The following is a 15,083-nucleotide window of genomic DNA, read 5'->3' on the forward strand; positions in this document are numbered from 1 at the left end:
AGGGATTAAGGGGAAAGCATTAGGCTGGTTTAAATCTTATCTGTCGGACAGATTCCAGTTTGTTCATGTTAATAATAAATCTTCCTCAAACTCTAGGGTCACCTGTGGAGTACCACAGGGTTCAGTCCTTGGACCAATTCTATTTACTATATATATGCTTCCGATCAGCAAAATTATCAGACAGCATGGGATTAATTTCCACTGTTATGCTGATGACACTCAGCTATATTTATCCATAAATCCTGATGAATCCAATCAGTTACTTCCACTGCAGTCATGTCTTGATGACATCAAAAGACTTGACTTTAAATTTCCCGCACTTAAACCGGTTATGAAGCGTCCGTCAGTTTGATTTAACCTTACGTATATATATAGCAAAATATGAACAAATAAATATACCACCGATTTAAAAAAAAAAAAAAAATCACATTTAAGAGAAAATCGTAAAAGATTATGATCACTTTTCAAGCGCCCTCCAACCCAGAAGTCGTGACGTCAGAACGGGAGCATTCATCTCAACATGGCGGATTACGGCTCTACATGCGAGAGCCAAAACGAGAAATCTGAAAGCGAAATTTCGACTTCAACCGAGCGATTCCTACCAGGAGACCATTCTGATGTATCGGAGGAAGAATATTTGTGTCTGGAGCCTCACATGTTCCACCCAGACATTTCAGATGAAGAGAAGGCAGCGGACAAACAACAGCGAGTCGGACAAAGGAGTGGAGATTGGATGAATGGTAGGACAAGTTTTTTCTTTTAACTACGCAGTTCAAATATTTTTTCGTATGTTGACATCATTTTCTTTTAGGCACCATAGACATTTAATGGCTAAAACGCCGGTGTTGTGCAAAATTCAGTTCCCCTGTGAAAATCTACCCCCATCCCCCCCCCCCCCTTTGTCGGGAGCGCGCATTGCAGCCGTTTTCACAGCGCTTATAATTGATTTTTCGGTAAAACAACGCATATAATCATATCAAGGTTGTAACATTAGTTTAATCGGCAAATAAAAATAAATAAACGAGGTCGTCTTGCGCTGTTTTGTGTTATTTTAAACGCCAAGATAATCAGTCTTTTTCCAACTTTTGTCACTTTTATTGAACCGACGTGACAAGCGAATTTCTCCACTGTGAGATCAATAAAGTCTATCTTATCTTATCTTAAATGAAAAGATGAGGACAAAATTTATCACTAAAATGAATGAGCATTTATTCACAACTAAAAATGAATTTATGCCATGGCCTAGTTAGGCCCAATGATGAGGTGCTACTTATCATAAAGAATCACTTGACAACAATTTATAAACAGTATCGGTACATGTAATAATATTTAGCCTACCTACATACTAGTATAACAACAGTCAAAAATAATAATATATCAAAAATATACACTGAGAAATATTGAGGCCTAAATATTTCCTGAAATGTAAATCCGTTTCCAACTTACCATAAATGCATTAATAGTGAATTTAGCAAATCAGTTATGGTGTGTAATTCATATACAAATATACAATTAATCAATCTTATTTTTTAGGTGTTCCTGTTCTCACTGCCAATCATGGATTCTCTGAGAGAGTGCATCTGTTGCCAGGACATCAGCTTGGTTGTTGCTAAGATGGAAGAAGCCAGAGAGGAGATGGATGGAGAAATCCCTGACACAGACCATCCTGGCATGGAAGCGGTGTGTCTAAATGTTTGGACATTGCAGGTTGCTTGGTCCCAATACAAGCAACAGCATAGGCATATAGCCTATAGACAATTTGTGAGATGGTGTTGGGACTATTTAGGCAAAGATACCAGGGCTGTGATACCCTCGTGTGCAGTCAGCTGTATCAGGCCCCACTTCCCACCCCCAGGACATGAAGATGACTTTACCTTTAGAGCTCACCTGTTGGCAGTTAAAAAAATACCCAAGCTGAAAGAATAAAATCTAAAACATGTGTGTAAACAAAATTGTTGTGGTCATTATGTAATATAAGCAATTACTAATAAAATTATTTCATGGTCTTTTGACAATCGACTGAATGAGCTAGTGATGGCATCATCTTTTGTTGGTTTCACAAATTAACTTGTCAGTGATCGAGGCTCTGATGCTGCATCAACCTGCTTAGTTTTTATTTTCTCCAGCTCTGCTAGCAGCATCTAAACAAAAAGCAGCAGTGGGTAAAATTTCTCATAACAATTTTTTTTCGATTGCTGGGGTGCATTTACACACAAGTGAATAAACAGATACAGGAAAGTAAAAGACAACACATGTAGACATAGATACACGAAAATAAAAAGACAAAAAGTGAAGCAACTAGTAAAGCAGTGGTGATTCCTGACAAAGATTATTTCAAAAAGAACATCTAATTATCTCAGTATATATGCAGCAGAATTATGTGTGCTATATTATTAGCTTGACAATGGGTGGAGGATACTAATATAAATAAAATAATTTGTAGTGATTATCTGGATGGAGTATTCAAAAGGGATGTACAAATAATCATCAAAATATATTATGAGGTTATGTTTGTTTATCATAGAATATGTGAACAAAATAAAAATGTAATATTTTGGACTCCTGCTCATAGGTATTTTGGGTAATGAAAGAGCAGATAGGTTGGCTAAGGAGGCTATTAAAAAAGAAGATATTGACATGCCAATAAAGTTATCCAAATCTGAAGGCTAAAGTATAGTTTGGAGAGAAAGCAAGAAGATATGGAAAAGTAGGTGGGATAATGAAATAAATGGAAGGCACTTATATAGGATACAAAATACAATTGATGTAGTAAGGATTAGAGGAATAAACAGGAGGGAGGAAATAATTATAAACAGAATAAGAACCGGTCACAGTTTTGTTTTAAATGGAACTCTTAGTAAAATGGGGAAACATCTTACTGGTTTTTGTAGTTGGTGTCATGATGTAGAAACAATAGAACATGTTTTTATTAATTGTAGAAGATATGTAAATCAAAGATTATTTAAAAAGGAATTACATTTGAATAGGAATTTAAAATTGGGAATGTGGTTTATAAGCTAAATGGTATTTAAAGGAAAAAGAAGATTCTTCGGTTTAAAAAAGTACTGGGATCAGAGAATTTGAGGAATAGATATTAGGATCAATAGATGGCAGTAGTGCAACAATAATGGATGCAAGTTGCCGTTAAAATCTAAAGAGGAAGAACAGCGGACGTGAAGAGCCAAAGACCCCCTCCCCGGAGCACCGAGGCAGTCGTCTTTAAAATGACGAGCCACAAGCGGGCTCTAAGTGTGTTTTTTGGCCACTCATGCAATCTTCCATCTTCATGGGAACGGTACATAGCGACACAACGACGAGGCATCTTGAAAAAAAAAAAACGTGAAAGCAAAACAACCTTATCCATCTAGTACTCAGACAGTATAGCAGAGGCCGGCTTCCAGGTTTGCGACTCATGGTGTGACGTCACTGGGAAAATCCGCCGAGCGAGATCGTTTTGATTCCATGGATTTTAAGAACGAAAAAAACGAGAGATGCGGGTAGGAGACCGAAAAAAAATTATCAGAAGTAATGAATAACTATGTGGACATCATCTGTGAGGAAAATCTCGCTGATCTGCCACTTCAACGATTAACGCTTCATAACTGGTTTAAATTCTGACAAGAAAGAAGTTGTAATCTTTGGACCTCAAAAAATAAACTTCTTAATCACTTAATCTGGATGGCATTAGCTTCGCCTTTGGTAATAACTAGTGCTGTCAAATGATTAAAAATGTTAATCGCGATTAATCGCATAATGTCGATAGTTAACTCGAGATTAATCGCAAATTAATCGCATATTTTATCCTTTTATTTCTGAAATGTAATAGCCTGTTTGGGCATTTTAATATGCAATTTTGCAATAAATGACACTAATAAAATACATGCTTGTACAAAAAATATTTTTATTTTGTTATTTTTCAAGCACTTTCAGAATTGGAATGAAAACATCCTGGTGCCAAATGTTAAACTCTGGACTATAATGGCTAAATGACTAATCATGACGCCCTGATGTTTACACAGTGTGTAAACAAATGTGTAAATAAATACCTGTTTTCATGCAGATATATTTTTTTTGCCTCTTAAAGAAAGCTAGACATGGTATTATGCATAAACATATAAATTAATAAAAATTGTACATTTCAATAAAGTCATAAATTTTGTTCATTTCTTCACTCTCTCTCACACACACATCTAATTCTAAGCTTTCACACCAACAACAATAATTTCTTTTAATATTTTTGCTTGCTGTTTCTATCCATATTCATAAAGTTTAAGCCTGGAAAAAGGTTTTACATCTCCAGGTCATTCCAGTCTTACACTTTGCTTGAAACTGGGCAGGAGCTTAATACCCTGAATGAGACTGTTTAGTAACTGTTTAGTAACTCCAGGTCCTTCGTTTGGCAACGTGATTCAGCCTTAGTTTGTCAGAGACAACAAATTAATAAGCATTAAAGTGTGGTTTATGGGTTGGGTTTCTGCAATTTTATCAACGTGTAAAAGCTCATCTTCAGAACCAATGTCTGATAAAATGGTGATCTGCACCATGTAATCTACTTTCAGCAGTTATCACCGGTTATTGCACCGTAAACTGCAGAAAATACGTGCAGAGTTGCTCTGTCTGCCTTTACTACCGTCGGCTCCTATGACGGAGGGATATTTCAGCTGGATACACCCAGTGTCTAGTGCAGGCAGGTCTCTTAATAACCGCTGTTTCGTCACTTATTTTAGAGCCCAAATAAGCGATTTCACTTTCAGAAACCTGCCCAAAAAAAACGCAACCCATGACTCATGAAATCTAGAAGCGCTTTTAGAAAAAAGAAGCCCAAAGTCGCATGTGTCCGAGGGTAAAGCTCACTGTTGCCAGCAGTGAACGCAGCGCGGGTCTGTCTTGCTACAGTTTTCTAGCACTCTTGAAACTACGGAAAGCGCCGAGGGTAAAAGAAACACAGTGCGGAGAGCGCGGCGGGGGAAAAACATTAGGGAACGGTGTGTGTGTTTTGACGCGCGATTAACGCCGACAAAAAAATTGTCGGCGTTAAAATGGGTTTACGTTAACGCCGTTAATAACGCGTTTAACTGACAGCACTAGTAATAACCCTTTTAGACCAAGACATGTCATTTAAATCACATACTAAACAGGTTTCCAGGGTTTCCTTTCTCACGTGGGGAATATTACCAAATTTAGAAATATTCTGTCCACTACTGAATGCACACACATAAGGATGAAAATAAAGGCAATTACAGTATAAAAGATTGACTAATTACTAGTGCTGTCATTTATTGCAAAATTGCACATTAAAATGCCCAAACATGCTATTATACTTTCAGAAATAAAAGGATAAAATATGCGATTAATTGCGATTAATCTCGAGTAAACTATCGACATTATGCGATTAATCGCGATTAAAATTTTTAATCGTTTGACAGCACTACTAATTACCAATAAAACAGTAGCAAAGGATGTAAACATTGAAAAAGCAAGGCCTTTACTAGCCGAGTGGCTACAGTGAGCTAACTTTACCTGCTAAGCTAACAGCTCCAAATGGCTACTGCTCATGCCAGAGCCAACCACAGCTAGTTTAGACACCACAAGCCCGCGGTGTCACGGAGGGCTGGCTAATCTCTTCACAAAGGCCACTAGCGGGGAGGAGCCAAGATGGCGGCTAGCGTTTAGACTCTGTTCGGAACTTTCCTCCAACTTTCCTCTTCTCCCGTCGGAACAGATATAGATGTAATGTCTTCAACCTCAACAACAAAACGCAAAACCGAAGGTCATCTGGTTCTTACTCCTACAAAGTCAACATCTACCAAGAAAGGTAAAATGGAGCAAGCCGCAGCAGAGAACGTGATAGCGGTGCTAAAGCTGGCTATTGAGGAGCAAGGAACGTCTATTGGAAAATCTATCGATGACTTGAAGTCTTCTATTAATTTTCTCTCCGCTGACATACAAGATATTAAAAGCACGCTGCAAACCACGGTCACCCGGGTCAGCAAAGCTGAGGAAAAAATTCAAGCATTGGAAAACAAAGTGCTGGAGCTTGCACGCGAGAAAAAGCGGTGGAATCTGCGACTCCGCGGCATGCCCGAAGAAGGGACGGAGGATGTTCGGCTCAAAGTGGTGGAGGTGTGTCAGAATATAATTCCAAACTACAAAGAGAAGCTTCTGGAGGTGATTGATTCAGTGCATCGGCTAGGCAAAAAACATCCAACCAAACCACATCCTCGAGATATAATCATCCAATTTTCTATGAAGCATTTCCGCAACATGATCTGGAAAATGGCAAAAAACTCTGGCTACCTGAAACAAAGAAATCTCCTGTTCAAAGAAGACCTCTCTGTGGAAGACCAGGAGAAGCGCAGCCGGCTGTGGCCAATAATCCAACAAGCCCGCAAGGATAAGAAGATCGCATACTTTGTAGGAGGACGAGCCTTTGTGGACGGCAAGGAAATTGAATAACTGTTTCGTCGGATTCCATTCAACTTATTATGGAGGAAATGTTCTATGTTCCCAGTTAAATTCAACTAAAAACTCAGACTTTTATCTTGTTTATTTTTTTTGTTCTTCTTTAATATGTTAAAGTTCTTCTCAATTAATGCTCGAGGACTGAGGGATATCACTAAAAGAAAAGCTTTATTTCTGTTCGCAAAAAATTGTGGTGCTGATTTTTGTTTATTTCAAGAGACTCATTCCATTGAAAGTGACTATAAACTCTGGAAAACTCAGTGGGGAGAAGATTTGTGGATGGCCCATGGAACTCACCGTGCAGCAGGTACATTAACTTTAAAGCACAAATTCAATAGCAGCATCATCTCGACCGAAGCAGACCCAGCTGGACACTATATTCTCACAGTTATTAAGTGTGATAATGTTTTCTTTCTTATTGGTAACATTTATGGTTACAACAACACCAAGGAAAATGTCCGGTTGCTTGAAACTTTAAATTCCAGTATTGAGGCTTTGATTAAAAAATTTAATGATATTAGGATAATTTTAGGAGGAGATTTCAACATTACTGTAAATGATGAGGTTGACCGATGGCCTAGCAAGCAAAAAATAAATTCTCAGATTGTTGACTTTATGAATGAGCGAAGTTTAATAGATATTTGGAGGGTAATTAATCCAAACACAAAAAACTTCACATGGAAAAATAAAGCTGGTTCTCAACACTCAAGAATAGATTTTTGGTTAATATCTGACTCCTTTCAACTCTCTAATTGCAAAGCTGAGATTATTCAAGCACCCCTTACAGATCATAAAGGCATTTTACTAGAGGTTTGTATTTCCCCTAATAAAACTACTAAAAGGTACCCTGCATATTGGAAAATGAATAATTCCCTTCTTAATGACAAATCTGTTTATTTAACAATTAAAAACAAAATTGCAGAGCTCTTAAAACTAGCACAATCTGAAAATAACTATGGACGTTACTGGGAGCTTTTAAAATATGAGTTAAGAAAGATCTTAAGTAAAGCTGGGGCAAGTAGAATAAAAAATAGCATAAAGGAGGAAACCTCCCTGATCTCTGAGTTGATGTCTTTATCGTCTATTCTTCCTGAAAATCTATCTGAACCACAAAGAGCCAAATTACAAAGCCTTCAGCTTAAACTTGACCAAATTTACATTAAAAAAGCAAAAGGAGCTTTTATACGTTCACGGGCCAAATGGTTAGAAGAGGGAGAACAAAACTCTAGCTACTTCTTCAAACTTGAAAAGCAAAGACAAACAAGAAATGGTATTACTAAACTTAATTCAAATGGCACAGTAATTGATAATCCTAAAATGATTGCCAGTATTTGTGAAACTTTTTATAAATCATTGTATGAGTCTAGACATTCTCCTGAGGACCATGACCATTTCTTTAATTCCTTAAATGGCATAGGAACAATTGGTGACCAAAACAAAATATTATGTGACTCTCCAATCACGCCTAATGAAATTAAAGAAGCTATCAATAGTCTCAAATCTAATAAATCTCCTGGTACAGATGGACTTACATCAGAACTTTATAAAATGTTCTCAGAAGAACTCACTCCATTTCTACATTCTGTATTTATTGAAAGCATTCATAATGAAAGACTCCCCCCATCACTAACTCAAAGTTTAATTACTCTAATCCCAAAACCTCAAAAGGATACACTATTTTTGGATAATTGGCGTCCTATTTCTTTACTTAACAATGATTACAAAATCTTAGCCAGTTGTTTGGCAAAAAAAATTAAAATAGTTCTTACTGATATTATAGAAGAATCTCAGAACGGCTTTATGGCTGGAAGACATATTATTGATAATATAAGATTGGTTCTTGATGTCTTAGATTATCCAGAAATGGTTTCAGATAACAGCTTTATTTTATTTTTAGATTTTCAAAAGGCCTTTGACTCAATAGAACATGAGTTTATCTTCAAAGCCCTCAGTTTATTTGGCTTTGGAGACAATTTTCAACAATCAATTCGCACTCTCTATGCTTTTGGAAATAGCTCAATAAAATTACCTCATGGAACTACCAAGAGATTTAAAATAGAACGTGGAATTCGTCAGGGTTGCCCTGTATCACCTCTTTTGTTTCTTCTCCCTATGCAAATTTTAGCTACTTTTATTAAAAACAGTGATCTCAAAGGCATCCAAGTTGCAGGAAAAACTATACTCTTAAGTCAATTGGCTGATGATACAACTTTATTCTTACAAGATAAGGGTCAAATTGATATTGCACTTAAACTTTTAAATACCTTTTCTGTAGCCTCTGGTCTTAAACTTAACTTATCTAAATGTGAACTTCTCCCAATTAATAATTGCAATGATTTATCTCTTTCTGGAATTCCTGTAAAGTCTGAAGTTAAATATCTTGGGGTCACCATAGTTAAAGAGCAGACAGCAAGAGTTAACAAAAACTTTAATCCAATTATACTCTCCTGCCAGCAAAGATTTAATCTATGGTTACAGAGAGACCTGACTATCACTGGTCGAATACTGCTGGCCAAAACTGAAGGTCTTTCTCGACTTGTCTATGCAAGTTCAGCCCTTAATGTCCCAAATAGCCGTTGCACTGAAATTGATCGTATACTCTTTAATTTCATTTGGAAAAAAAAGCCCCATCTTATTAAGAAGAATGTCATGATCAATAAACTAAATTCGGGTGGATTTAATGTTCTGGACTTTAATACCCTGCATTCTACATTCAAAGTTAGGTGGATCCAAAGATATTTGAAAACGCCTAATTCAATGTGGCATTGGATTCCTACGCAAGTCTTTAAATCCTTGGGGGGGCTAGACTTTTTATTAAGATGTAACTATAAAATAGAAAAGCTTCCTGTCAATCTATCCTGCTTCCATAAACAACTGCTTTTATCCTGGACTTTGGTTTATAAACATAACTTTTCCCCTCATAACTGTTATATTTGGAATAACCAAAATATTTGTTTCAAGCATAAATCCTTATTTCTTCAGAAATGGATGGACAATGATATCTTATTTGTTAAACAATTATTCAATGAGGATGGTCAACTATTTAATTATGGTGAATTTCTTGGTAAATATAACTTTCCTGTGACCCCTAAAGAATTTGCCATCATCTTTGATGCTATTCCTGCAGGTTTAAAATTTCTTATATCAACATCAGGTGGCGCCATTGTCCAGCGTCCAAGTTTTCCAGAATTATTTATTGGTAATTCAGATCCATTTCTTAGTATTAAAACTGGAAATAAACATATAAGAGAAATAATCCAAAGGAATACTGTTTGCAAACCTGCCTCAATCTTTTTTTGGAGCAATCTTTATTCAGATATCAATTGGGAACAAACATGGTTGTTGCCAAGAAAGTTTTTTGTATCAAATAAAGTACGGGAAGTTTCCCTTAAAATTTTACACAGGTGTTATCCTGTAAATTCAGTATTGAACAAATATATTGCAGATATTGATCCTCTTTGTTCCTTCTGTCACATTGAACAAGAAACACTGACCCACCTTTTTTGGGAATGCTCTTTTAGCAAAATCTTTTGGTGTGACTTCAATAATTTTGTCAACAAGAAATGTAATATACTTATTCTATTGAATATTAAACATGTTCTCTTTGGTATTTCCAATTACAGTAAGTCTGGGAAAGATTATATTATAAATTTTCTTATTTTGTTAGCCAAATTTCACATACATGTTTGTAAATTTGCTAAAAACAAACCCAACCTCACTGTTTTTAGAGCTTATGTAAAAGGTTTTTTGGACTCCTTAAAAATATGCACCAATTCTAAAGCTATAAAACTTCTAACTCTAAGCGATGAAGTTGATTTATAATCTGTAATTTCCTTTGTCTGTTTCAAGGAATCTTGTGATTCTGTTACCCCAGCACCTCGAGCATACTACTGTCTGCAATTGTATATTCTTTATCTGTAAATAAAGTTTGTATTAAAAAAAAAAAAAACAAAAAAAAAAAACAAAAAAAAAACAAAGGCCACTAGCTGACCCAATGAGCGCTACAAACAGAACCCATGTGAAAATCCAAAGCATTTTTTTTCCTCTTCCAAGTCTCTAAGTCTTTGTCTAAGTCTGAGAGAGAGTAGAAAGGAAAAAGGGGATTGAAAGCTGAACATAAAGTTCAGAATAATAATGATAAAATCCATAATAATATTCAACCATCAGCACAGTGGCTTCACAGTAATCAGAAAAGAAAAACATAGAAAGCAGCTCATCACCTGAGTTAAGTCACACATTAACAACTCCTTCTGGTGTAAAGGAAAAAAAGCATCAGCATTAAACCGTTTGCTAAATAATCTCTGCCCAGGCAAAGATCGATGTCTATATAAGAAATAAGAGGTTCTTTCCAGGGGTCCGTTCTTCGTACGTTGCTTAAAACATCCAAGATCAAATGAGACATCCAAGATGATTTCATCCGGCTAATCATGATCCGGCTAATTGGGTTCTTCCAACACACCTGTTGTTTACGATTAGTATCACTGGATTGAGTTATCTGAGACAACTGCGCGTTCATGCGTTTGTTTAAAAGGGGAAATGTATCGATAGTAGAAACAATGATCAGCAGCGCTGCTATTGGCTGTTCAGCATGGCCAAAGAACGCGCACAGTTTTTCTCCCAAGCAGAACACGAGCTTTTAATGGAAGGTTATGCCGAATTTGAGTCATTAATTAAAACACCTCAAAATCAGTTAAAGCCAGGAGAGAGGGCTGACAAAAAGCAGCAGACAAATTAATGCGTAAATACTGTCCATGGTAGATGTTTCTATCACTTTCTACAGTATGAATTTTTGCATTTTAATAATTTGATATTAACTTTGTTCTTTTATATCAGAGCCTCCACGGGACCCACTAGAACATGGCGACAAGTAAAAGTGAAATACAAGAATATTCTACAAAACGGTGGCCTTTAATTATTATACTTTATTTTAAAAAGGCACTTGTTATGTCAAGAGATCCAAATTTCAGTGTAATTCTTTAGACACGGGAAGTAAAGGACACGTGCAAATTGGGAATTTTAACAAAACAAAAAAAATCTTTATCCATAAAAATGAAAATTTTCCTTTTCCAAGTCATACACAGTTTGCACGGTAAAACTGTATTGCTCCGTGTCTAGATAATCCATCCATAGTTTTTTCTAATACAATATACGGCTCGACAGGAAGCAAGCCTTTCAAAGTAAACTAAACTTCACAATAAAATGGCCCGAACAAATCTTCTTACTATAGGATAAAAATAAAAAGCAAACCATCATACAAATAACTTAAATATTTTAGATTTATGGCTCCAACATCACTTTTTCCTCTTTAAAAGCCACTGTTAAATGATGTGTTTGTCTGTTTATAACAGCCACCAAGAAAAATCTCTACAATTACACTGTCGCGCTGCGCTAAAGGATCCTGTCTATTGCGCAATACGCGATTAATTCGAAAAACTCTGCAAATTATTCTTGCACCTTCCGCAACAGGTTGCTGTCGTAAAAATGGACATGGCTACGACAGACTTCCCTATCTCCTCCGCTTATACAGCCGTGATCTAATCTTGTTTACATGAAATAAGCCTGCTCGCGAGCAGGTTTAAGCTGGCGCACATGTTGCTATGACAACAAGTGCAGGATGTCTTTTGAAGAACCAAACGATCCAAGATCATGCCAAATCGTCAACAATGAAATCCTGCTAACTGAGTTAGCGACGTACGAAGAACGGACCCCTGGTCCCCTGGAGGGAGAGGTCAGTCGGCTGGTAAAGGCTCGTTACTGAGTCTCGCCTTCCCCGGCGGCGGGGAGGGAGGGGGGGGGGGGGGGGGGGGGGGGTGAGCAGTGTTTTCCGTCTGTGTGGAGGACGCGTCGCAGAGCCTCATCTGTCGACAGAAAGGGGGAAAACCGCTTCGTTTTCCACTTGGTTGTGCGCTTTCAACCTTATTGAAGTCCTAGGATCTCCTCTGTCAAACCAAAGCGGTAAAGGTGGCGCTCGGCTTTGTGCAGCAGAGCAGCGACCACCGTTTCCAACACGTGTTCCAACGAGAGGAATCTTCAGCTGAGATGAGGTCTCTTCCACACAGCTGACGCCGTCTGAACGAGCCGAGCCCTGTGCGCACTTTACGTTTATCATCTTGGAGCGAGGTCTCGCAGGTATCGGGCCATGTTGCATGCTGGGAGCCGTAGTCCACACTGCAAAAACGGATCTAAAAATAAGTAAAAGTTCTTAAAATTTGTGTTTCTGTCCTAGATTTGAGCAGGTAAATAATATTATCTGCCAATGGAATGAGTATTCTGAACCCTAAAATAAGATAATTGGACATCCTGCACTTGAAATAAGATGATGGAGATGAGTTGCTCCTGTTTTAAGTTCAAAACTCTTATTCTATTGGCAGATCATCTTATTTACCTGCTCAAATCAAGGACAGATACACTCATTCAAAATTTTTTTACTTATTTTTAGTTCTGTTTTTGAAGTGCGATCAGCCATTTTATGGCACAACATCTGTGTTTAACCCCGTCTCTGACCCAGAGGCTGAAAAACTACGGCTGCTGCGATCTGCATGCTCTCTTTTCCATTGTACACATTTCACCCCTCGCTCAAAGATCATCTAGAGAGCTGTGTCTCTCTCCTGCATGAAAACTACACCATGCAGCCATTATCATTAGATCAGTTCAAATGGTCTTCAAACATTATCAGTTATCACCATAATTCTGGGGACAATTTATCATCCAGCAACCTTTGTTATTGTGACAAGTGATATCAATTTAACTCAATTAAATAGCTCTAGTTCACAACACATCGTCTCAAGGATGAGAACATGAAGCGACAGTGGAGAGGAAAACTCCCCTTTAACAGGGAGGAGAACCTCCAGCAGAACCAGAACCAGGCTCAGTGTGAACGCTCATCTGCCTCCACCCACTGGGGCTTAGAGAAGACAGAGCAGAGACACAGAAAGCTCAGAAGCTCACATTGACCCAGGAGTACTTTCTATGTTAGAGAAGACAGAGCAGAGACACAGAAAGCTCAGAAGCTCACATTGACCCAGGAGTACTTTCTATGGTAGAGAAGACAGAGCAGAGACACAGAAAGCACAGAAGCTCACATTGACCCAGGAGTACTTTCTATGTTAGAGAAGACAGAGCAGAGACACAGAAAGCACAGAAGCTCACATTGACCCAGGAGTACTTTCTATGTTAGAGAAGACAGAGCAGAGACACAGAAAGCTCAGAAGCTCACATTGACCCAGGAGTACTTTCTATGGTAGAGAAAAGTAAAAATCTTGTCTACTCCTTAGCTCTGCAGAAAGTGACAGATTTACCTTATTTTTAAAATGGGTCCTGAATTTCCTTCCGCTTAATGATTTTGCCTTAAAATAAATCTATTTTAATTTGTAACTCGCAATATTATTATGATCCTTCTTAGATGGAACTCTACACCTTCAGCAAAGGCTGCCAGGAGTATGCCAAAGCATCAGCATAGAGTCTGAAAGGTTAGTATTAGGACCACCCAGTCAGAAATAAATAAAAACCCTTAAAAAAATAAATGAAAACAAAATCCAAGAAAAACTCAAACATGACATTAAAGCAGTTATTGACCAAAAATATGAACAAAAGTAATTTAAAAAAGAAAATACTTAGTTGTTTTTCAACAGCAGCTCTAGTTTTCAATTCAGTTGAGTTTAAAAATACTTTATAAATCTCAAAGTAAAACTGGATTGTGTCCATGTAAGGTCTGAGGTTTACAGGTGAGAAGCCACACCTGTAGCCACCTGGAAGGTCCAACCATTTCCACAAGTAGGGTGAGTGCCTGGAATGAGGCTATGGGGTCAAATGGGAAACATTTCTAAAGCCTCAAAAGCTCCTTTTAGGTTGTTGAGCTGGACGCCGTTCCCTGAAGCTCCCTGCTGGCCTCAGTCAGAGCTCCTGGTGTCCCACTAATCCAGAGCAGGAGTGAGAACGTGACCACCTCACCATGACAGCTTGCATGTTGTCAGAGAGGAGGCGGTAACAAGGCAACGCTGATGATCCTGACTGCACAGATGCTGTTCTGATCCAAAATCCACGCTGGGTTGGGACTGTTGTGGCTACTCTGACTCTGCCCAAACTGCTCTGTAATTGGCTCATTCTTGTCCAATCAGATCAATCATTAATAAAAGCTGTGTTAAAGGTCACGTTTGTTAGCTTTACGGTCCAGCAGGCTGTGGCAGTTTTCAATTAAATTAAATTAAATTTTATTTATATAACGCCAATTCATGAAACATGTCATCTCAAGGCACTTTACTAAGTCAAATTTCAGCTTCCCTGGTGGAACTTTATTTCCAATGACCCGTTCAGAGGACCTACTCAGTTCTCTACCTGGATTATAGAGATGCATCAGGACATTTGTTCATTTCCCCAAATCCACACAGATCATTTGTGGCTCTGGAATCATTTGTGGCTCTGGAATCACTGCAGCTCACAGAGTCCAGTGGAGCAGTGATCTAGAGCGTAACAAGCAGCTGACATGAACAGCAGGTTGCAGTGCTGCTCCCTGACTGGACCACAGGGCAGCAGCACATGGATCCCATCACTCCTGTCAGGACTTCCTCCAGAAATCAGGACTGATTCCTAAAAGACTTTTCCTGGATCAACACCTGGGCTCT

The 15,083-nt window shown here is 37.9% G+C and overlaps 1 protein-coding gene across 1 annotated transcript in view; it reads right to left on the bottom strand.

The window, feature by feature from the left end:
* sdc2 (syndecan 2) overlaps positions 1 to 15,083 on the bottom strand; it is a 45,942-nt gene that overhangs the window by 30,109 nt on the left and 750 nt on the right. The gene's annotated exons all lie outside the window — the stretch shown is intronic.

This window comes from Fundulus heteroclitus, unplaced genomic scaffold (assembly GCF_011125445.2).
Source record: "Fundulus heteroclitus isolate FHET01 unplaced genomic scaffold, MU-UCD_Fhet_4.1 scaffold_118, whole genome shotgun sequence".
NCBI lineage: Eukaryota > Metazoa > Chordata > Actinopteri > Cyprinodontiformes > Fundulidae > Fundulus > Fundulus heteroclitus.